The sequence below is a fragment of the Ochotona princeps genome, chromosome 13 (genome assembly GCF_030435755.1).
Source record: "Ochotona princeps isolate mOchPri1 chromosome 13, mOchPri1.hap1, whole genome shotgun sequence".
In the NCBI taxonomy this organism is placed as follows: domain Eukaryota; kingdom Metazoa; phylum Chordata; class Mammalia; order Lagomorpha; family Ochotonidae; genus Ochotona; species Ochotona princeps.
The window spans coordinates 39556968-39582330 of record NC_080844.1 but is presented as its reverse complement, the minus strand read 5'-3'; the positions used below and the strand labels follow the sequence as shown (position 1 = coordinate 39582330).

The 25363-nt window shown below is 42.0% G+C and overlaps 1 protein-coding gene across 5 annotated transcripts in view; it reads right to left on the bottom strand.

Annotated features, from left to right (window-relative positions):
- The window catches only part of EXOC6 (exocyst complex component 6), a 146644-nt gene that overhangs the window by 5114 nt on the left and 116167 nt on the right, over positions 1-25363 (bottom strand). The window lies entirely within an intron of this gene.

Here is a 25363-nt window from a genome sequence, read left to right as displayed (position 1 = left end):
TTTTTATTGGGAAGTCAGATATACAGAGAGAAGGAGAGACAGAAAGGAACATCTTCTGTCTGATGATTCACTCCCCAAGTGGCCACAATGTCCAGTACTGTGCCAATCTGAAGCCAGGAGCCTGGAGCCTCTTCCAGGTCTCCAACGCGAGTGCAGGGTCCCAAGGCTTTCGGCTGTTCTTGACTGCTTTCCCAGGCCACAAGCAGGGAGCTAGATGGCAAGCAGGGCTGCCAGGACATGAACCTGAACCTATATGGGATTCCAGCACATGCAAGATGAGGACTTCAGCTGCTAGGCTACTGCACCAGGCCCAAATAAATACATTTTTAAAATATTAAAGATAAGTAATAATAAAAGATCTGTCATCCATTAATTCACTCCCCCAAAGCCCACCACAGCCATGGCTGGGTCAGGTACCAGAACCTGAAGTTTTCTCACATGGGGGCCAGGAACTTGGGCCATCATTTCATCTGCTGCTTTCCTAGGCACAATGGTGGGAAGCTGGATTGAAAATAGAACAGGGGCTGGTGCGGTAGCTTAGTGACTACAGTCCTGTATATCTGCCTTTCCAATAGGAATACATAAATCTTAAGAAAAAAAGAAAAAAGAAAGCAGAACAGCTGGGACTTAAACCTATGCTATTACATGATATGTAAACAGTGCCTTAACTGAGTGTGGCACAAGGAATGGGTTCTTACATGAATGCTTTATAAAAATACACACTGTAATAGTTAACCTGTATAAATCTGCAAAAATGTTCACATCAAGGGTTAAAGAGTGCATTACCAATGTGGGCAAAAGATTCTAAGATGTAGGTAAGACTGATTTATTTCACAACATTGACTGCCCCTCCATACTTAACATGCAGGATGCTGTGTCAGATATCAGAGACACAGTATTAAAACCAAAGTTCCTTTCATCAAGGAGATTACATCATAACCAGGGAAACAGCAAGGAAACAGTATTTTTATATCAAAAAACTTTCAGGGGCCCAGTGTGGTAGCCTAATGGGTAAAGTCCTTGCCTTGCATATGCTGGGATCCCATATAGGCACTGGTTCATATCCTGGCTTTTCCACTTCCCTTCCAACTCCCTGATTGTGGCCTGAGAAAGTGGTAGAAGATGGCCCAAGGTCTTGGGACACTGCACCTGTGTGGAAGACCTGGAAGAGGCTCCTGACTCTTGGTTTTGATCAGCTCGGGCACTTGTGGCCACTTGGAGAGTGATCCAGCAGATGGAATAACTTTCTGTCTCTCCTCTCTGTAAATCTGACTTTCCAATAAAAATAAATAAATCTTTTTTTTTTAAAGACTAATTAGTACAAAAAAAGGGTCCCCTACAAATGGTTTTGGATGATTCTGAAAGCTAACTGGAAAAAGAAAATGTTGGCCTGCAGCCAGAGAATGGCAAGTGAATGCAACCTTTCCTAGGTGCACCAGTCCAGAGAATAGAGTCCTTCTGGATAGACACTGGGTCTGGTCATCGAGTTCAGTAATTTACTAGAGAAAGCAGCATGAATGTTTCTGAAATGTCCACCAGTGTCATTCATCTATAACAATGATAAGGCTCTTTTCCCACTTTTTTAAAATTTTTTTTTTTAAAGATTTATTTATTTTATTACAAAGTCAGATATACAGAGAGGAGGACAGACAGAAACATCTTCCGTCCGATGATTCACTCCCCAAGTGAGCCGCAACGGGCCAGTGCTCGCCGATCCAAAGCCGGGAACCTGGAACCTCTTCCGGGTCTCCCACGCGGGTGCAGGGTCCCAAAGCTTTGGGCCGTCCTCGACTGCTTTCCCAGGCCACAAGCAGGGAGCTGGATGGGAAGTGGAGCTGCAGGGATTAGAACCGGCGCCCATATGGGACCCCGGGGCTTTCAAGGCGAGGACTTTAGCCGCTAGGCCACGCTGCCGGGCCCTTTTCCCACTTTTTTAAAGAAAAAATATGTAACCCCAAACCATGGCCTTATTTCTAGATCTCACCTGACAACTATGCCAACCAGATTTCAGGAAATGAACCCACTTGCACAGGTTGCCAGCTGTGGCTGTTTTGACCAAGGAGCCTCTGATTTGCTCTGGAGCCAGAGTGTTACCTCCAAGGAAGTGGGAACTGGGGTGCTGCTCATAACTTCATTCTTTACCAGAGTTCTCACCTTGCAAACTGCACCTCACCACTGGTCAGGCTTCCTGGCCACCCTAAATCCTTCACAGTAAAGCTTAAATCAGAAAACTTCACATCAATTTAAAGCCTTGTTGGGCTCGGCGGAGTGGCCTAGTGGCTAAGGTCCTCGCCTTGATCCCATATGGCCGCTGGTTCTAATCCTGGCAGCTCCACTTCCTCTCTATCTCTCCTCCTCTCAGTATATCTGACTTTGTAATAAAAATAAAAGTAAATCTTTAAAAAACAATTTTAAAGCCTTGTTTCCTTCACATGGTTGTGCATAAATAATACATATTATTAATCTCACAGAATTCATTTCAGTCTTACAGATAAACAGCGAGATGTGGTCTCAACAGGTGAATTTATTAGTTAACACATATGCCTGAAGCTCAAAGTTGTAGATGACACATGAACAAAAACAAAAATCTCCTCAGATGATCCAAAAGCAATTTTGTAAACATCTATGCAAGGCTAAAATCAGGCATATGATAATGAAAATTGGTATTATGTTTTATAAATGGGTTTGTTCCAATAGTCAAGTAAAATAATTCCACTCTAAATCCTTTTGGGAAGTGAGCAAAGTATGGATCTTATAAAAATGAACAGCAAAATAATACACCTAGCTCTATCTCATCACAATTTATATGATTATCTAAAATTAGAATCCTAACTTTTTTTTCGCCAAGGATTAAAAAAAATCCTTCATAACTAATCTGATAACATCAAATGGATGTATGCCAATATTTGTAAGTAAGTTGTAAGTTTCACTTCCTCTGCGCTCCCTGTGTGTGTCTAACAAACAAAAGATCAGCTTAAGGAAAAGTCGTTGCATGGGTGGTCCATTTATATGCTCAAAAGAGTTAAATCACTTCGGAATCACTGAGGAATCTGTGTCAAGCCCTTCAGCTCACTGACAGCTTCCTGTCCTACAGACTTGCTCCTAACCTGTACCCAAGAAGCTCGGGTCTCAGGTCTGTTGAGATCACTTTGTGCAAATGACACACTGAATCTAGGCAGACTTAAAACCATTGAGATGACTGTTTCGCCTTTGTAAAAGTGAACCCACACTGCCAGGTCATTTTTCCCTTGAATCTGGTTTAGCTTTCTTTGTTTGGGTCTTTTTGGATTTTGCTTTTGAAGCACCTCAGGGGCAGTGACCCAAGACAGAAGATAAATAAAGTTAAGCCAACCTCAAGAGAAAAGCAATTGGGGATACCAGGTTTGCTTTCGTCAACGTGAACAGTGACCTGGGAGGCTCAGGGTCAGCCCTAGTCCCCCAAGTTCCTTTTCCCAAACATTTAATCCACCTGGGACCTCAGGTTGCTTGGCAGATTCTGAAAGTAAACCAGATCATTTTTCCTTTGCCTCCGAAAAACAAACCCGAGGCAGAGGTTCCTCGAGGGCCTCCGAAATTCAAACAAAACTCCTAAACCCTGACACAGTTTTAAGGAAGAAATACTTGTCCTTCAAACAAATCCTCAGTAATTAGCCCCTGGGGATTCAAGAAAAATTGGTCTTAGGAAATTAGCCACAGTGGAGAAAAAGACAAATCCTTTTTCTAAATGTTTGGAGAAATCCAACAATGAGCTCTACATGATTTGTAAAGCACCTGCTCTTTCTCTCCCTTCGCCCCCCCCCCCCCCGTTAGGTTAGCTGAAAAACCCCACGTGCAGCCAACAATGTTAGGTGGCAGTTGGAGGCAGCTTGAGCAAGGCTTAGAAGGAGCACACACAGGATTGTGCCCCAGTCAGCTAGCCCTATTTGCTCGAGGTGCCGTTAGTTGCGTTCCTGCTCTCAGACAACCCTTACCCAAGCATGACCTCTTCAAGTGTCCCACCTGGCCAGATCTCTCTGCCAGTCCCACCTCTCTAAATGCCAGCAGTGAGCACCAAGCACCCTGTGCTGGACAGGCTGTTTAAAGACACTGTTAAGCTTCAAGTAACTTCCCACAACTCCAGAAATACAGGGTTCCTGAAGTATTCTGATGCTAAGTTACGTATCATCCTGGATGACCACTAAGTAGGTGAGTTTGGAATTTGGAAAAGAGGTAGATACTGGGATTTGCATAATAAGACTGATGCACTTCCATCTTTATTTCATGTTGAACTTTTTGGGTTACCACAATAGCTAAAGTGGCACACAGATATAGAACTATCACTTCTGTGTTTAATATATTGGAATGAATTATATTAAAACAGTACACAGTTAGTATCTTGAAAGCAACAGCTTTACTCTTTCCCATCTTGTAAGTCCTCTCTTGGTTGTGGTGACTGTTTTCCTATCTCTAGCAGAGATTCTGAATTGCTGATTTTGCAGCTCTCATGTGCAGGAGTGGGTCCCTCCTGAGGGCAGTACTGCGCGCAGTCATGGAGCTGCCTGTGATACTGCCATTCCAGCTGAGTACCACTTCCAGTCCCGGCTGCTCCACGTCCCCTCCAGGCCCCTGCTAATGGCCCCTGGAAAAGCAGCAGCAGATGGCCCAGGACCTGACATAGGTGACTGGATGGAGTTTCTGGCTCCTGGCTTCAGGCCGGCCCAGACCTGGCCACTCCAGAGTGAACCAGTACATGAATAAATCTCTTTCCCTAACTCTGCCTTTCAAATAAAATTAGTAAATCTTTTTCTTTGGGATCCTGCTCTCACGTGGCAGACCCAAAAGAAGCTCCTGGCTCCCATCTTTTGGTTTCAAATTGGCTCAGCTCTGGCCATTACAGCCATTTCAGGAGTGAATCGGTTGACGGAGTATCCTTCTCTCTGTCTTTTTGAAGTTTTACTGATTTTTATTGGAAAGGCAGATGTACACAGAGAAAAGGAGAAACAGAGAGAGAGAGAGATATCTTCCATCTATTGGTTCACTTTCCAAATGGTCACAACAGCCAGAGCTGGCTGGTTGGAGGCCAGGATCTTGGAGCTTCTCCTGGGTCTTCCACATGGGTAGCAGGGGCTCAAGCACTTTGGTCAACTTTCCCTGCATTCCCGGGCACAGTAGCAGGAAGCTGGATTGGAAGTGGAGCAGCAAGGATTTAAACTTGGGAACAACATCCAAATGGGATGCTGACACTACAGGTGGAGGCTTAATATATTACACCATGGCATCAGTCCCAGAGTTTTGCTTTTTTTTTTTTAAGATATATTTATTTTACTTGAAAAAGTTACAGAGACAAAGAGGGAGACAAATATTCTGCTAGCTTACTTCCCAAACAGCTGCAAAGATCAGAGCTGGGTTAGTGTAAAGCTGGGAGTTGGGCGTTTCCCTCAGGTTTACACGTGGGTGCAGAGACACTAACACTTGAGCCACTCTCTCTGCTGCTTTCCCATGCCTTAGCAGGGAGCTGTATAAGAAGTGGAACAGCTGGGAGTAGAACCTGAGCTCATATGGGATGCTGATACTGCAGGCATAGGATTAGCCTGATATGCCACTGTGCAGCATCATTATCCTCCTTCTTTTTTTAATGACTTTTTTTTTTTTGAAAGGCAGAGTTAGGGGTTGGAGGTTGGGGTGAGGAAAGGACAGAGAGATTTTTCATCTGCTGATTCACTCCTCAAATGGCCACAACAGCTGGGGCTGGGCCAGGCCAAAGCCAGGAACTGTTTCTGGGTCTCCTATATGGGTACAGAGACCCAGGACTTGGGCCATCTATTGCAGCATTCCCAGGTGCATTAGCAGGAAGCTAGACTAGAAGTGAGCAACAGGAACTGGGCTAGATGCCCATATGGAATGCTGGCTCTGCAGGCAGCAGCTTAACATGCAATAAATACCACAGCATTTGCCCCATGCAGTTTTTTAAATAGTTCTGTTGGCACTTGGGTTATACACACAAAACCCAATGTCTATTTTCATTTACTCAAAAAGCAGAATGATAAGGCTGGCACAGTAGTTTAGCCTCCACCTATGATGCCTGTATCCCACATGGGCACTGGTTCAAGCCCCAATTGCTCCAGTTCTAATCCAGGTCCCTATTAATGTGCCTGGGAAAGCAGCCAAAGACAGCCCAAGTCCTTGCGGGAAACCTGAAAGAAGCTCCAGGCTCTAGCTCCCAACCAGCACAGCTCTGCTCGTGTGGTACTCGAGGAGTGAACCAGCAGATGAAGATTGTTCTCTGTCCCTCCTCTCTGTGTAAATCTATCTTTCATCTAATAATAAATACATTTTTAACAAATCCACTGAAGTCTTAAAAAAACAAAAGAAGCAGATTGACAGAGATTCAAAGACACAGGGAGATGCTCAGCCTCCCCCGCTTCCCATCCTCTGGTTCACTCCTCGAACCCCCAAACCCCCAACAGCCAGGGCAGGGCCGGAAACCAGGAGCGCAGAACTCTCTCCAGATCCGCCTCCAAGATGCATCAGCAGGAAGCTGGCATGGCACGCAGGTCTCCCAGGCAGTAACTTGATGCACTGTGCCACAACATCTGCCCTCTCCACACACCTGGGGTTTAAAACATTTATATTATGTATTTAAATCCAAATAACAGACATTTGCCTAAAATCTCCTTAAACTTCTTCATAAATGCAGAAGGATGTTAGTAAGTTCTTATCAGTGATATTTTAAATTCCCTATTTCTGAAAAATCCAACCAACTATTATTCAATATAAGAAAGAACAATCCAGCTTCAAGTAGACCCACTTCAAATAGTGGAGTGTGATGTATAGTTTTTTTTTTTTTTAAAGATTAATTAACTTATTTATTTGTATGTTACCTTTGACACAATTTTATAAGTCTATACCGATGATATATAATAACAATATGGCTATTTTACCACTTACTTTATATATAAGCTAATAATTAAGACACATTAATTATCAGTAATGTCTGAAGGCTAATTCTGACAGTCAGAAATATTTCACAATGAAAGTTCCATTTCTGAAATTACCTTTTGTAAGCCATGGTGCCACCATTAAACATGTTAAATAAACACTACTGGGTCACATACTAAATTTTCTGTCCAAATTCATTACATCATCTGCTACACTTGCACAACAGGTAGTTATGTAATGACTTCACCAATGAAATCCAAAGACTTCCAATACTGAGGAAATCAAACTTTGAAAATTGTGAAGTGTTCACTAGACTTTTAGTTCTTTCTACTGAGTCACTTTTACCTCAGTGAAGCTATAAAGAAAAAGGATCCGCTTACACAGACTGACTCTGGAAGAAGTAACAAAAGGAAATAATACAGATTAGTCAATACAGAACACTGAATGCCGAGGCGTCTGTAGTGCAGGGTGCAGCAGTACTTGAGGAAAGGAAGCCAGATGGCGCTGGGCTCCTGGGTGCACGCCTTCACAGTGCACATGGGAAGAAAGGCAAGCGCAGGGAACAGTTTCTCCAAATTTGAAAGAACCCTCTCCCCTCCCAACTCCAATAGTACTGATTTTTAAAAAGGGCAATGAAAGTCTGTACAGAAAAAGAAGGAAAATAAAATTAACAGCATGACTCATTTAGTCTTCAATAAAGTCCATCACATGTTTTACTCTAAATAATACTTACATCATTAGTTACAAACACTGACTCTAGCTTTTGAACACAACTCCCCCAAAACCTAGAATAATTAATTAAAACAAAATTCTTCTGACTCCAGAGCCATCTTGCAGTTCTGTTCTTTAAAATGGAATTTGTGTGATTTGGGTAAAAGAAAACAAGCCTAGGTCATCAAATCCCAACTTCCCCAAGAGGAAAAGGGGGAGCAGTGTCTTAGCAGGTAGCAGAAAGAATAAAGACCTCTATTCCAGCCCTTCCAAGAAACACCTGGTGGAATTGTGAAGTGAATTTCAGGCTCCCACTTCATTTCTTACGCTTTGCACGTTTCAGTTCTGCCTCTTAGAGTTTATGGACAGAGCCTTCTCCATTTCGCCACGGATTCTGGGAGGAACACAGCAAGGCCACCATACCCAGCGTGATACAAACAAAGATCTCTGTGGTCTCTGGGGAAGACAAACAACCTTATGGTATTCGGGGGGTTGGTGTTCTGGGGTGCTCTTTTCATCCTTCCAATCTTACAACAGAATGTGCAGCCTTTACTTACACAGGTAAAAAGATCTGTATTTCAGTTACTCTTCTTCCATCTAAAAGACTCTTCCCTTATGCTAAACAATTTACTAACCCTAATTACCCATGTACTTCCAGATCTGACTGTATATGTAATTACCTTTTGTTAGGTATAATAATTTGCTTGATAAACATGTCAGAACACTTGCTGCTTTAGTCTGTTCAAGAGATAAATGTGGCCTTTCCACAGCCTAAAGGCATAATTAAATGAGGAGCGGGGGTGGTAAGAAGGCAGTTATCAAACCACACTGAGGCTGATTGACTAAGGCATTCACAGCATGCTGTCAAGGCTTACTTTGGGGTCTGATGCTCGCAGGAGTGCTTAGTTAGTAACAGATTTCTGACACAGGATAACAGTGATAACACTGCAGCATTTTAACCAATGTGGGGTACCTACAGGAACTTCAAAACAGGCAAGGAAAGAACTGTAAGATGCAAGTTAGGTGGGAAGCAGCTACTGGTAAAGAGTTCCCAGCATCATATCTTTGCTAAGGGTATGTATAAAGAAACAAAGTTCAAAAAATCAGACAAAGGGTCTTATTTTCTTGGGAAGCCAAATGCAGCCAGTGGAATTAAATGGATTGGAATCTAAGTTCTATGAGGCTTGCATGACATGAGTCTGCACTGTAAGAGTGCAAAAAGCTATCCCTACCTGACCCCGGGATAACCTAAGCAGGAAATTAGGGCATTTCTAAGCAAAATAGGCTGTGTCATCTTGTTAAGATAATTGTTTCCATTGGCATTGCATAAGCATCTTACACTAGGACATCAGAAACAACTCAGGCCATAGCGTCTCTTCTTTGTAAGACATAAAAACAGTGCCTGGCCCAGTGCCCTCCACACAGCTGAGGAGGTACATGATAATGAGGACACCAACAAAGAAGAGGAAAAAGAAAAACAAAACAGGTAAGAAGGTCACAAACATTCTCCAAGTTTGTATAGATTAGTTGAAAATAAATTAATAAAATACCAAAATATACTTTAGTTTTTAGAATCAGGGATAATTACCATATTCATGAATCGGGGAAAGGCTCACTAAACACCACAGCCTAAAATGAGCGAGTATTTTCTTCATAATCTTTAAAAAATATCTGATACTTCAGAATGGTGCTTCAGAAGGTTAAAGTTAACACCATTTAATCAGAAAAAAAAAATCCTTCACTGTCTCAACCTGATTAATATTTAATGGATTCTTTGCTTATATGATTTTATTTCAGATAAATAAGGAAACTATTTATTGAAAGGTTCTAAACAAGAGAGCTAGCATACTCAAATTTACCACTTAGGTAACTCTAACAATTCCACAAAGAATGGATTTGAGGAGAAAAATTTAAAGCAGAAAAAATAATTAGGAGACTTGTCACAACCTTGAAATACACTGCTGCTGATAGGAAGTTAGCTGGGACAGAGAAACGGATGAGTTCGAAAAGTAATTAAGAGGAGAACTCCCTAGGACACGCTGAGTGACTGCATCTAGGACACGGCAGAATAGTTGTCCCAACTAAAATGTAAAACATAGAAAGGAGATGGGTTCTGAGAATAAGGAAAGATGACATGTTGATAACTCTGGCCACAAAGGAAATGGAACACACAGCTAAGTGGGAATTCTAACCAAGCAACTGGATGTGTATCTAAGGCACAAGGCAGGCAGATATGTACCACGACATGGCGTGAGTAGATTAGCCCACACAGCTGGAGTGTTGGGAGCTGTGTCCTAAGGACAAAAACCTTGAGAACACCAATATTTATGTGGCAGGAAAAGGAGATCACAAAGAAGACAAAGAATAAAGACTTTGAAGAAGAGGAGAATTTAGAAAGGCTGTGATCACCATTGCCACACAACAGCAAAAAGAAACCAGTAAGACAAGGGTTAAAAGTGATTGCTGGTGTTCCTTGGCCACCCAAGTGAACACTGCTTCAGCAGTGTTGCAAAGCAGATAGCAATGGATTGAGGAGTGAATGAAAGATGAGGGAATGAGGATATTAAATTATAAACTACCCTTTTAAGGAACCTGGATACAAAGGTGGAGATTACAAATAGCAAGAATGAGACCAAAAGATTCTCCCATGGCAAGAGAAATCTGAACATGTAATAGTTGGGAAGAGGATAAAGCCGAGGAAAAGCAGATGTATAATGAAGCAAAGCCCCACAGGAAAGACGAGGTCAAGGACACACAGAGTGAGAAAAGGAAGTAAGGATGGGATTCAATGTAAACAAACTGTTCAACAACTAAAGTAACAGTGAGAGACTGACGTGTTAGGGATGAATGACAGGGGGCTCAAAGGAGCAAGGATTTTCACCATGGAGTGGAAGAATACAGCTCTGTAAATAGAACGGGGAAGAACGCCCATGTCATTCACACTGCAAGTCAGGGAAAGAAAGCCATTAGCACCAGGGAGGGCTGCAGGGCTAGGTAGTCCCTCAGACGGCTGGTGGTGGGAGAGGGGAGGCCTAGAAGAGAAAAGATACAGAATAAACAAGATGATGAGGGAATCAAAGGAGAAAGTTTGGGAGATAGGAGGGAGTGGAGTGAGAGAGTGGAAAGGCAAAGTGCTTTCACTGAACAACCAAGTACTTTAATTTCCTAGGCTGAAATATGCATGCCCGGGAACTACCAGAAATGTCAGTGCCTGTCCAGGTGTCAGAAAGAAATGGTGACTTCTTCAATGAGACCTTCAAAAGGGCAGAGAAGCCAACATTTCAATATGTGTGGGATCTAAAGGGATCTGCTGTGGCAGCTTTGCTTAAGAGCGGAGTTTTAGGAGTTCAGAACTAAGGGTCAGACTTTGTAAATTCCCTTCCAGTTCTCCAATCGGCATATTTCATGATCATATATATCATGGAGTCACACAGAATGAAGGACACTGGTAGATATTCTAACATTTAGGAAAATACAAAAACACATACAAAAAAGAAGTTTAAAGAAAATGAATGAAACATAAATTGTAAAATATTCTACAAGCTAAACTGATTTCATGTTAGGTACTAAGCATTGTGACGAATATTCACAAAAGAAGCATAGGCAAGAATAATATAAATGATTGATTTTTAAGTTTCAGAATAACTTCAGCAATTTCAGTGTTTTGGTATTTCTCTGAAAAGCTTTAGAAATTTATGCACACATTTTTCTTTTTTATGTATTTCTATTGTTATTATTATTTTCCATGATACAGTTTTGTAGCTATAGGAATGCCCGCTCTCCACTACCATTTTCCCTTATCATTACAATAGTATTGTCACTCAGCAACAGCCACAAGTCCAACACTCTTCTATTTAAGTGTATTGTGGCATTGTAGGTGTAGGCAATGATGGATAATCTAGTGTCTTATTGTCAAGGTATAATCTAGTGTCTTATTGTCAAGGTATATTTACCAGTTTCATTGTGAGTCCTTCTTTTATTTTGGAGTAGAGATGCATACTGCAACATATCTTTACTTTTTCAGTATGCTAGTTTCCATTACATACTTCATCTATGAGAATATATGCATATACATGTCTACATATATATCTATTGATTTTGAATTTTGCATGAGAACATCTGATATTGTCCTTTGGGGATTGACTCATTTCATTAAGCATAATGGTCTATAGCTGGGGCCATTTTGCTGTAAAAGGTAGGTTTTTTTTTTTAAGATTTATTTATTTTTATTGGAAAGGCAGATATACAGAGAGGAGGAGAGACAGAGAGAAAGATCTTCCATCTGCTGGTTTAATCCCCAAGCGGCCGCAATGGCAGGAGCTGAGACGATCCAAAGCCAGGAGCTAGGAGCTTCCTCCACATTTCCAAGGTGGGTGTAGGGTCCCAAGGCTGTGAACTGTCCTCTAGTGCTTTCCCAGGCCTCAAGATGGGTGGGAATTGGGACCGCCAGGATTAGCACCGAAGCCCTTATGGGATTCTAGTGCATACAAGGCGAGGACTTTAGCCAGTAGGCTACTGCACTGGCCCCTCAAGAATGTTTTGATGTCTTGGTACACATAGGCATCATGAGCATACACACACACATGTGCACATATGTATGTATGTATGACAAGGAATGAACTCCTCTGAAAGGCTGGCCTATTAGCAGTGTCGAGTTCCTGGGGCAAGCTTAGGTTGAAAACAGGGATTATGCAGACACTAATTGCATTCTGAAGTATTTAGTGTGAATCTAGAGCAGGTTTTGAGTCCTACTAGAGCAGGCACAATAACTCTTACTTCTCCCTTTAGATAAAAGCTTGTTTAACTGAATTAAATTATATTTCATGTATATTGACAGTGTTTATTTTTAAAGAATTATTTATTTCATTACAAAGTCAGATATACAGAGAGGAGGAGAGACAGAGAGGAAGATCCTCCGTCCGATGATTCACTCCCCAAGTGAGCCACAACGGCCGGTGCGCGCTGATCTGATGCTGGGAACCTGGAACCTCTTCCAGGTCTCCCACGCGGGTGCAGGGTCCCAAAGCTTTGGGCCGTCCTCAACTGCTTTCCCAGGCCACAAGCAGGGAGCTGGATGGGAAGTGGAGCTGCCGGGATTAGAACCGGCGCCCATATGGGATCCCGGGGCTTTCAAGGCGAGGACTTTAGCTGCTAGGCCACGCCGCCGGGCCCGACAGTGTCGTTTTTTAGGACAAAACATAACCACAAAGAAAAAGCATTGTCATTCATACCTAAAAAATAGCTTCTAATTTAAACCACTGGAGAAGCTCTGCATAAATACAGTTTGAGTCAGGGACTGTTTCAAACACAGATTATCTACAGTGGATCAGGACAGACTGTCTCCATGAAATTCACACAACCATCTCCTGTTACAGCTTAGCTGCATTTCAGACCACCAGTTAGGTAACATTTTAAACATCCAATTCAACTGGTGTTTAGGCTTTTCTATAACTTACAAAATGAGAAAATGAGCTTCAGAAAGATTACATAAGGGCACTGCAAAATGTTGGTAGAAAAACAGAATTAAAAGCTGGGGTGTTGTGGCACAGCTGGGAAAGACTGGTTCAAGTCCAGACTGCTCAGCTGTGGCTCCTGCTCCCCGCTAATGCTGCGGGGGGTGGAAGGTGGGGGCGGCAGAGAGTAATTTGAGTACTGGAGTCCCTGCCAGGCTCTGGATGGAGTTTGGGCTCCTGGCTTTGCTCTGGTCCAGCTGTGGCTGTTGCAGGCCTTCGAGGAGCGAAGCCTCATAGATTGAGGAGCTCTCTTTTTGTCTCTCCTTTTTCTTCGTCACTCTTTCAAAAAAGTAATTCAAACTTTTTTAAAAAAAAGTTTATTTTGATACAAAAATTGTTTGAAATCATGTATACTTTTTCAAACATCAATATTCCAGACATTTTTTTCCCTTAAAATTTTATTTATTTATTTAAAAGGCAGAATTACAGAGAAAGCCAGGAGCTTCATCCTGATCTCCCACATGGGTGGGAGGCACCCAAGCATCTTCCGTTACTTTTCTCAGGCCATTGGCTGAGAGCTGGATAGGAGGTGGAGCATCTGGGACACAGACCGGCGCCCACACAGGATGCTGGCATCACAGGCAGCAGTTTTACCAGCTATGACACAACGTTGGTGCCAAGTTCTCTAATATACATACATAAATATGTATGGATATTAGCTGTAGCATTATTTTTTAAGTGGAAAACTTCAAAAACCTTAATATCAAAAAGGAGATTTATTTAATAAACTGCAATGTGTTTTTGCTATAAAAATATGAAAATGTAGGAGACTCACATTTGCCAAATTAAATGAATAACATTGCATTGAAACATAAATTACAGCATAAAAACCACATCATTCCTTCTAAAACAAACAACCAGATTTGTGAGTCTAAGTGTGTGCCTGTGTGTACTGATGCACACTGTCAAAGATCTAGAGATCAACACATCACCTATCCTGAGAGACTGAAGAGTAGGAAAAAATGACAGATGACTCTTTATGTCTGATTTTTTAAAAAGCATGCAATATCGATTTCCCAGTTTTGATATCTATAATTGAGCTATATATGAAACTATCATTCAAGCCTGGCATGATGGCTCAATTGGCTAATCCTCCCCTTACAAGTGCTGAGATCCCATGTGGGCACCAGTTCGTGTACTGGCTGCTCAACGTCCCATCTAGCTCCCTGCTTGTGGCCTGGGAAGGCAGTAGAAGATGGCCCAAAGCCTTGGGACTCTGCACGCATGCGGGAGATCCAGAAGAAGCTCCTGGCTCCTGGCTTCAGATCAGTTTAGTTTTAGCCACTGAGGCCTTCTGGGGAGTGAACCAGTGGACGGAAGATCTTTCTATCTCTCCTCTTTGTAAATCTGCATTTCCAATGAAAATGAATAAATATTTAAAGAAAAGAAATTACCATTGGTGGGACGGGTATTTGGTTTAGAAATTAAGCTGCCACTTAATCCCAAGTTGACACATGATCCCACCCTAAAATGCCTAGGTTCAAGTTTTGGCTCTGCTTTTGATCCAACTTCCTTCCCACAAACACCTTGAGAGGCAAAAGGTGATGGCTCCAAATATGAGATCCCTGCCCCCACCTGGCACACCTGGACTGTGCTTCCGACTCCTGGCTGGGGTCTGGTCTCACTCTGGCTGCAGACAGCACAGAGATCTCTGTCTGCCTCTCCCTCTCTTCCTGCATTTTTTGGCCTTTCAAATCCTCACATATTTAAGCACACAGACTGCAAAGTTTTCGAATTACAATAGAGCAAAAAGAAGCAGGCAAGAGCCATTTGGTTCAGACTAATCCTTTATAATCTAAGGTTTCCCAAGGGGCAGCATACTTTTCTAATATCTGAACCCTAAGGTAAGCTTTGTGAGATGTCTGGTCTTGCTATATTCAGGAGTAAAACCAAATACATCTTCCTTTAATTCTTTGGCACTTCAAATGAATTTAGGATTGTCTAAAGAAAAAATACTTGCTGGAGGAGCTGTGTGAACAAGCTTGTTGTCCTGCTACTATATCTAGTCAAGCATTCGGATACTACAACTTTGGCAAATCCCATTAATACTTTAAGAAGTCAAAGACTTTACAACTTCTAAAGAAAGTTCCTGTGAAGTAGTCACTGGGGCAAGTTTAAGCAAGCAGGGTGTGTATACAATATAGTAACCAATATAATGCAAACAAAAGGAGATTTGTTTAATTATAGTGGAAATAATTGTTATTTAAAAGTGCCTTCTTCCTCATCATAAAAGAATAAACTGGACTTGTGGCAAAAGAATTGTATGTTATGATGCCTTAAGACTAGAAACAAAAGACAGAAATTTCAAAGTAAAGTCTTGGCAGACTCCCAGTCTCCATGGCAAGAATTCTGGCCGCACAATTTCTTCACATTTCCCAGGGTTCAGTCACATCCCTTTAGGTAAAACCCAAAGTTTGTTCATTTGTTCATATTTATTAGAGTTTTTCTGTCTTTAATGGTGTGCATCTGAACTCCTTCCCTACATCCTGAAATCACTTAAAGATGAGGAAGAAACGAATTTCAGACTGTATATAAAAGAAAGTAGGTGGGGGGTTGGGGAAGGATAAATGAGAACCAGGAGGCAGGTGCCCAAGGGACTTCTCTCAGTAAGCCATGGTGGTGGCAGGACATGTCAGCTGCTGATAGTTCATGATGACCTGGACTGGCCCAAGAGCCCTGCCCCACTGCCCTGGTGAAACAGAGTGAGTACAGAAATGATGCCGGCCGACTCAGTCAGTCCACCATCTCTGTAGGGCAAGTGTCACCCAATTCACTGCTTTCACCAAGGAAAAGATCTCTCCTAGAAACACACTGTGCAAAATACACTATATAACATTTTTTCCTCGTAAGTTCTGCTAAACTACTAAAAATATATAGTTGGTCTAATTTGGAAAACGGCTTCTCATGGCCATTACAGTAATACCTAAAAGAAGCAGGACTCCATCCTGACTTCGTATATAACAGTACCTTATCAATACATTTTCAAGACACTTGTGTGGCTTCCATTTTACACTCCTTGGTTTGAAAACACATTGTAAAATCTAATAGCTTTTGGGGCCCGGCAGTGTGGCCTAGCGGCTAAGGTTCTCACCTTGAACGCGCCAGGATCCCATGTGGGCATTGGTTCTAATCCCGGCAGCTCCACTTCCCATCCAGCTCCCTGCTTGTGGCCTGGGAAAGCAGTCGAGGATTGCGCTCACTTGGGGAGTGAATCCTCGGATGGAGGATGTTCCTCTCTGTCTCTCCTCCTCTCTGTATCTGACTTTGTAATATAAATAAATAAATCCTAAAAAAAAATCTAATAGCTTTTGTCTTCAACTTTACCCCAATCAATGTCATCTCTCAACTAAGTCATCTCTCAAATAATCCAGCTCTTACTTTATTATTGTTGTACTATTCACTTATATTTTTCCAATGCCAGGCAATTACAGACACTCAACAAATATTTGTTGAATGAACTGATAAGTAAACGACCAAATGAATAAGCAAAAATCCATCCATATATAATGCTTTTTATTGCAACCAGTATTGGGACTCCACCAGCAAATGTTTAGCTTACTTATGCAATGTATTTTTCAAAAGAATTTTAAGATAAAATACAAAAATATATGCAAAATAGATACAACTAGTGCGCCAGGGATTTGGCACAACAGTTAAAATATATACTACCTTGTAACAGAAAAGCAAGGCCAAGAGAAAGTGAGAATGAGAAGGAAAACAAGGTTAGTGTATAAAATGTGATACTGTTCCATATACCTGAGTTTCCCAGCACCAAAATAAAGCAAATAAAACTAATTACATCATAACTAAATACTGATAGTTTTTAAAAGATTATTTATTAATTTAATTCACTTATTTAAAGGCAGAACATGATGGGTTGCGGGACAGAGGTATCCTCTATCTGCTGGTCTACTACCCATACCCAAACAGTGCAAATGGCCAGGTCTGGGTCAAATTCACCCACCCAGGTCTCCCACATGAGCAGCAATGGTCCAAGCACTTGGGCCATCATCTGCTGCCACCCTAGGGGCAAGGAGCTGGATGTGCGGCAGGGCAACGGGGATTCCAACCAATACTATGATATGGGATACCAGCATCACAAACAACTTAACCCACTGTGACATAAACACACACCTGCCCCCACTGCTAACTCAGTATTCTTTTTTCTTTCAAGATTTATTTACTTTAATTGCAAGGTCAGATATACAGAGAGGAGAGACAGAGAGGGAGATCTTCCGGTCGATGACTCACTCCCCAAGTAGCCGCAGCTGCAACGGCCGGAGCTGCACTGATCTGAAGCCAGCAGTCTTGGAGCCTCCTCCAAGCCTTCCATGTGGGTACAGGGTCCCAAAGCCTTGGGCCAACCTCAACTGCTCTCCCAAGCCACAAGCAGGGAGCTGGATGGAAAGCATCCGGGGATTAGAATTGGTGCCCATATGGGATCCTGGCATATGCAAGGTGAGGACTTTAGCCACTAGGCTACTACACTGGGCCCTAACTCAGCAATCTTGAGATCAAAAACAAATCAGTTGCCCAGGGTCGATTCAGTTATCTAAGACTACATGAACAAGCCAATGTGAAATGCAGTAAGGTACACCATCAATAACTAATAGTAATTCAATTCTCTATAGCCTAGAATATTAAAATGACGATTCTGTCTTCCCACTCTCCCTTTCTGCTTTCCTTTCTTCCAGAGTCATACAGACAGTACAGAGTTCCCATCAGCTGGTCCACTCCCTGTCTGCAGTGCCCTCAGCTGGGAAGCCAGGAGTTGCAAATTCAAACTAAGTCTCCCACATGAGTGGCAAAGAAACATACACTGGATCCACTGCTTGATGCCTCCCAGGGTGTGACTCAGCTGTGAGGTACAAGAATACCAACCCAGGCACAACGATAAGATGCACATGTCTCAACTGATTTCCAAACCCCAAGCCAGAGGCCTGCCCCCTTAACTCTTCTTTCTGAATTTAATCTTGCGTCTTGTTAATGTATCCTTCTTAAACTAGCCAGAACAATTGTTCAAAATATAAATCACAGCAAGAAACCTTTGAATGTTTTCCCATCATATTTTCTGTACAAACTCCTCAGCACACCTGAGATGATTTGGCCCTGGTTTCATTTAAACCTCTTTCTCCTCGGCTCACTGCAATAAGAATTCTCTTAGCCGCTCTGTTTCTTGGTCACACCTTAGGACTATGTGTTTGCTTTTCCCTCTGCCAAGAATGCCATTTCCCCTGCCTCCCAACCTCATTAAGATATCTGCTCAACTGCCACCTCCCTAGACAGGCTGACCTCAGAGCGGAGTTGGTGTGGTTCACCTCATGTCCAACCACTGCCAGACCAGCCTACTTGATTTCTTTACACCATCTGAAAGCTGTTGGAATCTCCCCGCTATTACTGTAGCTATCCCTCTGACAACATGAGATTATGACAGCAGGGATTTGGCTGTCTTGCTCCTGCCACTGGATCCCCAGCACTTAACACACTGCCCAGAGCAGCTGCTCTAACATTTGTCTAAACAAGGAAACATCTGAAAGTGAGACAGTTCTTGGCCATTTGACTGACTACCTCCCAGTATCCTTAGGAACAGTGAAGGCTAAGTAGCCATTTTAGGCCACATATACTGCCTTAGAGATGAAACACTGGATTTTCTCTCAGAAAAACACACAAGCAAGCAAAATTCTGCATAAACCTCCTAAAATCACAAAATCTCTCATCTGGAGGTATAAGAAGGTCTTTTGCAGTGATAAGCAATGCCTGCTCATGAAGACAAAGGCAAAAGAAACATAATGACAGCTTCCTCCACCGCAACCATTGGGTTCCTGCACTGAGGCCCCCAGGGCCTTGCTGCAGCCTGGCTTGGGGCCCTGCTGTCACAGGCATCTGGGGAGTGAATCAGCAGATAGGAACTCCGTCCCTCTTCACCCACCTTCCTGCTTTTCAAAGCAATACAATCTTAATTTTTTTTTTAAGAAAAGCATCTGTGAGGCCAGCATGGTGGCGTAGCACTGTAATCCTTCACCTGCGGTGCCAGCATCAGATACAGGTGCTAGCTCATGTCCTGGCTGCTCCACTTCTGATCCAGCTTCATGATAAGGGCCTGGAAAAGCAGCAGAGGACGGCCCAAGGCTTTGGACCCTGGCACCTACACGGGACACCCAAAAGAAGCTTCAGGATCCCAGCTTTGGACTGGCCCAGCTCTAGTCCTTGTGGCCATTTGGGGAGTGAACCAGCGAATGGAAGATCTCCATTTCCCTGTTTTTCTCTCCATTACTCTTTCAAGTAAAATAAATAAATCTTAGAAAAAAATATGTGAAACAAGTAGTTTTAGAAGTTACCTCTTTAGGCCCGGCGCTGGGGCCTAGTAGCTAGAGTCCTCGCCTTGCATGCGCCGGGATCCCATATGGGCGCCGGTTCTAATCCCAGCAGCCCCACTTTCCATCCAGCTCCCTGCTTGTGACCTGGGAGAGCAGTCGAGGACGGCCCAAAGCCTTGGGACCCTGCACCCATGTGGGAGACCCGGCTCCTGGCTCCTAGCTTCATATCAGCTCAGTTCCGGCTGTTGCGACCGCTTGGGGAGTGAACCATCGATGGAAAATCTTCCTCTCTGTCTCTCCTCTCTGTATATCTGACTTGGCAATAAAAATAAATAAATCTTTAAAAAAAAGTGTTAACTAGTCATAACATATCAAAGAAGTGATGCCCGGACAAAGAACGTAGTTAGGTATAGCACTCCTCTCTAACCTATTAGGTAGAAAACATCAATTCAACAAAGTACCTTTTGCTCCTCTACCCTCCTCTTTTTATATTTGCAGGTGCTTACAGCTAAGTGTAAAATAAGTACTCTTGGGCAAAAAACATTCTTAAAAATTCTAAAGAACTTCCAAATCTTTTCCTACTATATCAGTGTTACTAAATAGTAACATTGTTTTCATTCTGGAAATCTTGGCTTTGTTTTAAGGTTCTAATTTGGCAAGTACTAAATTTTCTGTCTTAAGAAGAGGTGCAATTATCTTGAAAAAATGTCATTTTGATTTATTTCCTTTTTAATACTGTGAGATACTCTTTACAACAGAAAAACAATTTATCTTGATCATTTTATCAAAATATCAATCTAATCTTTCAAAAATTTCCACCTCATTTATGCATTTAAAAAACCAGAAATGAATAAAACTGTTATTTCTCTCCACCTATGCATGCTGTGGTGCAATTAAAATAGTCTGATGACTCACTAAGGAATCCGACAACTGTAAGGATTTGGACTTTATATGAGCTGATTTTTAATTTCTCACATGAGTCTTCTCACTCTACACAAGCAATCCTGTGTTGCTGTTTCATGCTTCTTAAAAACAAGTTATTCTGTGTGTAGGACAGACTGGTTTACTCCATCGAGGCTGCCTTAATCTTCTAGTAATTACCATCCTTCATTAAGTCATCTGAATGCTTACAAAAAGGGAAGGACAACAATTTCTTTTTCATTCATTTTAAAGGCAGGGAAATAGAAATCTTCCATCCGCTGGCCTGCTCTCCAAATAACTGCAATGGCTAAAGCCAGGAGCTGGAGACTTAATCTGTTTCCACATGCTGGCAGAGGCCCAAGGACTGGAGCCACCACCTGCTGCCTCCCAGGGGTTTGCATGAGCAGGAAGCTAGACTGGCAGCTGAGGAGCCAGGACACAAACCAGGCACTCCGCTACAGAATACGGGCTCCAAGCAGTATCTTAACTGCCACCCCCAAAAATGAGGTCCTCAACCAATTATTTTTTAAGACTTACTAGCATTTTATATTATTTACATTTTAATATTTGCACTTTGTCTAGAGGCTTTTCAGTACACAGCATTTGGGATGGCTAAGAGACAGACCATACCAAGGGACGACAAGGAGGCATATCAACCAGAACTTCTCCATATTGCTACCTAATAGTACAAACTAATGTAACTGCTTTGGGACACTGCTTCGCAGCATCTATTAAAACTCATTATATTCTCATTCATGTGGCTCCTGACTCAGAAATTTCACTCCCAGGAAAATATCTCACCAGAAACGTGTACATATGTTTGCTAGAAAAATACGCAAAATATTATTCATATTAGCACTATTTTAATATTTATTACTGTTTATTTTCAAAAGCAGAAAAGGAGTCTAACTATATTTTATATTATTCAAATTCTCTCTCAAAATTCTCTACAGTTCAGAGGAATGATCATTACTTCTCCCTTGGTTCGCCTAAAATCAAATACTTGAAATCAGGACCTAATCCTAGATAATTTTTATGACACATAACTGTATTTAGAATTTGGAAGAAGATAATGGTGTAGCTAATTCAAATCTAGACTAGTAAGAACCAGCTATTTCCTTCAAAAAGGTATATCTCTAAGGCTTTACACTAAATACTACATGATTTTTTTTTTATTGCAAAGTCAGATATACAGAGAAGAGGAGAGACAGAGAGGAAGAACCTCTGTCTGTTGATTCACTCTCCAAGTGGCCGCAACGGCCAGAGCTGCGTTGATCTGAAGCCAGGAGCCTCCTCCAGGTCTCCCGTGCAGGTGAAGGGTCCCAAGGCTTTGGGCCGTCCTCGACTGCTCTCCCAGGTCACAAGCAGGGAACTGGATGGGAGGCAGGACCACCGGGATTAGAACCGGCGCCCATATGGGATCCCAGCACATTCAAGAGGAGGACTGTAGCCACTAGGCTACCGTGCCAGGCCCAATATTACGTGTTTTTAAAGGCTCTTCAATGATAAGGTACCTAAACCTGAACTAGCACTGCAACTCTCTCTCAGTTGGTCTCCAGTTTCTAAACGTCCATATCATGCACACTTCAAGATCCTGTCTTTACCCCAGAGCACACGGCCAGGATTCAGGCTAAGAATTCCCATTACACTATTCAAACTAAGGTATTAGTGCCAGATCTTCATACTGTAAGTTAAAATATCTGTATTTTTGAAAAACTTATTTTTATAATAAAGATTTATTTATTTTTATCTGAAGGGCAGATTTTGCAGAGAGAGAATGAGAGATGCAGAAGGTCTTTCTCCCGCGGACTCACTCTCCAAAGAGCCACCCAGGATCGAGTTGAGCTTGAGCAGGAGTTTCCTCCAGGTTTCCTACGTGGGTACAGAGGGCCCAAAGACTTGGGCCATCCGCTACTGCTTTCCTAGGTTATAAGCAGAGAGCTGGGTGGGAAGTGCAGCAGCCTGGACATGAACCAGCAGCACCCGTGAGGGAAGCCAGTGCCACAGGGTAGCTTGCTGTTCCACCACAGAAGTCTCCAGGATTAGATTATAAACCTATAGTCCACTGGTTTATATTATAAACCTAACCTAGCAGACTCAGAAAGACACTTTAGGAAAAACTATTCCAGATGTCAATGACACACCGCTCAGCATTCACTTTATAGCTTTATCATTCAGTCTACTCAAACGTCTCCATACTATCTAGAAAATTACAACGATACTATCAAATAAATAGTGTTGTACTTTATTTTTTAATGAATCATAAAGTGAAACTGGTCCAGTTAAACAGAATTTGTGTCAGTTTCAGTGAAGCCACTGATGCTCTGGCACTAAGAACTGCTCAGAACAAGCTAAGCTGACAGACATTTTTAAAGTTTTCCACTAAAAGTGGTTGTATTTTTAAAGTCCTGGTGATTAAAAAACAATCACTAATTACCTGGAAAATTCAGTTATGTAAGTATGAGATATGTCATGTTCCAGTGATATTCAGTGAAATGTTTCTATGTATTGAGTTATAAAAATGATCATTGGTGCAATAGACTAAGTCTCCACCTGTGGGGATCCACATCCCATATGGGTGCTGGTGTGAATTTCAGCTGCTCCACTTCCAATCCAACTCCTTACTTATGGCCTTGGAAAGCAGTGGAAGTGGTGCGAGTTCTTGGGCCCTGCATCAGTGTGGGAGACCTAGAGGAGGCTCCTGGCTCCTGACAACCAACAGGCTTAGCTCTGGCCTTTAGGGTCACTGAGGAGTGAACCAGCAGACAGAAGATCTTTTTCACTATCTCTCCTTCTCTCTATAAATCTGCCTTTCAAATAAAAATAAAATATTTTTTAAAAATATTACTGAATACTGTATATTATTAAAACAAAAACTTTCAAAATTTAGGGCTTGTGCAATGATGCAGCAAGCTAACCCTTTGCCTGAAGTGTCGGCATCCCACATAGGCACCAGTTTGCGTCCTGGCTGCTCCACTTCCCTTCTAGCTCCCTGCTGTGGCCTGGGAAAGCAGTAGAGCACAGCCCAAAGCCTTGGGACCCTTCACCTGTGTGGGAAACCTGGAAAAAGCTCCTGACTCCCAGCTTCAGATGGGCCCAACTCTGGTTACTGTGGCCATCTGGGGAATGATCAAGCAGACTGAAGATATATCTCTCTGTAACTCTGACTTAGGTAAAATAAATAAACCTTCAAAAAAAAAAAAAAAAGAATTTCACATATGCATCTAAAACCCTCTTACAATATTTAACTAAACACATGCTCTTTATAAAAGAAAAGAGACACATATATCACAGTCCTTCATCATTCAGTGACATAATTTCAGAAGTGAGGGTAGAGGACAACAGGTTCTACTTGAAGAACAATTTACACCTACAAATCGTGTTCACATAGCACATCTAAATTGATTCATATAAGGCCGTACCAGCACTGCTCATCTTCCACATTGTCTACTAGGGTAGTAGGCCTTAAGATATTGTTGAGATAACTGGCTTCCATTAGCAAGCATGTGATTGGCAGGAAGATAAAGTCTTTTCACTGACAAGTCAGCTATTTTTTTTCTTTGGAGGGCAATCCTGACGATCCATCTTTTAGCTGCAGTCTCTTACCGAGTCCCAATTCTCCGGCCTTCAGCTTTGGTAGAGCTCTAACTTTCCTCTTGTATCAGCTCATACTTGTCATCAACTTCTCGATTCAGTACAGCAAATATCAGGAGTTTGACCTCAGGGCAAAGTCCGGGTGGGCAGGTAAAATCTGACCACTAGACCGACTTCCTAATCTTTCATACCTAGCAATTCATGAAGAAGTATCAAATTCAAACTAAAAAACAGAAGCATGACCCCTTGTAAGGACTATGAAAAGGGCTCTTTTGCCTTCTTAAGTATACTTGAAAAGAACTGTCAGCCCCCCTATTAAGACAGAAATGGATCACAGACCAGGAAAGGAAAAAAAAAAAAAGACAAAGAAACTCAGCTACAATGTAAATAAAAGTGTTAGTACTCCCTTTATGTTTAGTGATATACTACTTCATAAAACAGTATAAAATAATATACTATTAAATATCTTTACGATGTCAGGAACATAAAAGCAATATCAAAAGTTTAAGCCATCTTATTTAAATAATCATAAACATCTGACACAAAAGCTCTGTAGCACCTCATGTGAGACTACTATTTCCAAGATCAGATTTATTCTTGGTCAATTCTCATACTTGGCATTTCACTACTTAACTGTTAATTAAAAAAACAAACTCAAGCAGAAGACAGCTACTCATCTGAATTTATTAAATCTAGGCTACTGAAATCATAACATTCAAGCCATGTTATCATAGTCTGGCAGCTAAAGGACCAGTTGTATCTTCTGATTTCAGAATGCAAAAGTACGAGAATATGATTAAATGTTATATTTAATAATCGGGGAATTTTTAAAATCTCCGCTTACTTCAACAACAGATACAGACAGACATATCTTTCATTTGCTGGTTCACTCCCTAAATGCCGTCCCTCAAGAGCTGGGGTCGGGCCAGACACAGCTAGCAGCTAGGCATTCCATCCCAGTCTGCCGCACAGACAGCAGGGACGCACAGGCTTGGGCCATCACCAGCCACCGCCCGGGAGGCTGTGATAAGAAGCAGAGCCAGCCTGTGAATGCAGATCCTCCCACACTGCTCGCAGTGGCAGCTTAACCATTTTGCCAAATCCCTGTGTTGACTTTAGTATCAATACCACCAATTTTCATAAATGATCACAAAATTATTAAGAAACAATTTCAAGTGACATTAAAAAAGTAGTTATTATTTAGCTAATGACCAAATTCAATATTCACTGATGAACATGTTCCATGAAGCTGAGACACTGAACACATAGAGGTTCAGACAGACGTGCACGTAATAGTCATGAAGAAAACAGTTTTCTAGAGTGGCTGCTGTGGTGCAGGTAGTTAAGCCACTGCTTGAGATGTCTGCAGCCCATACCAGAGTGCCTGGG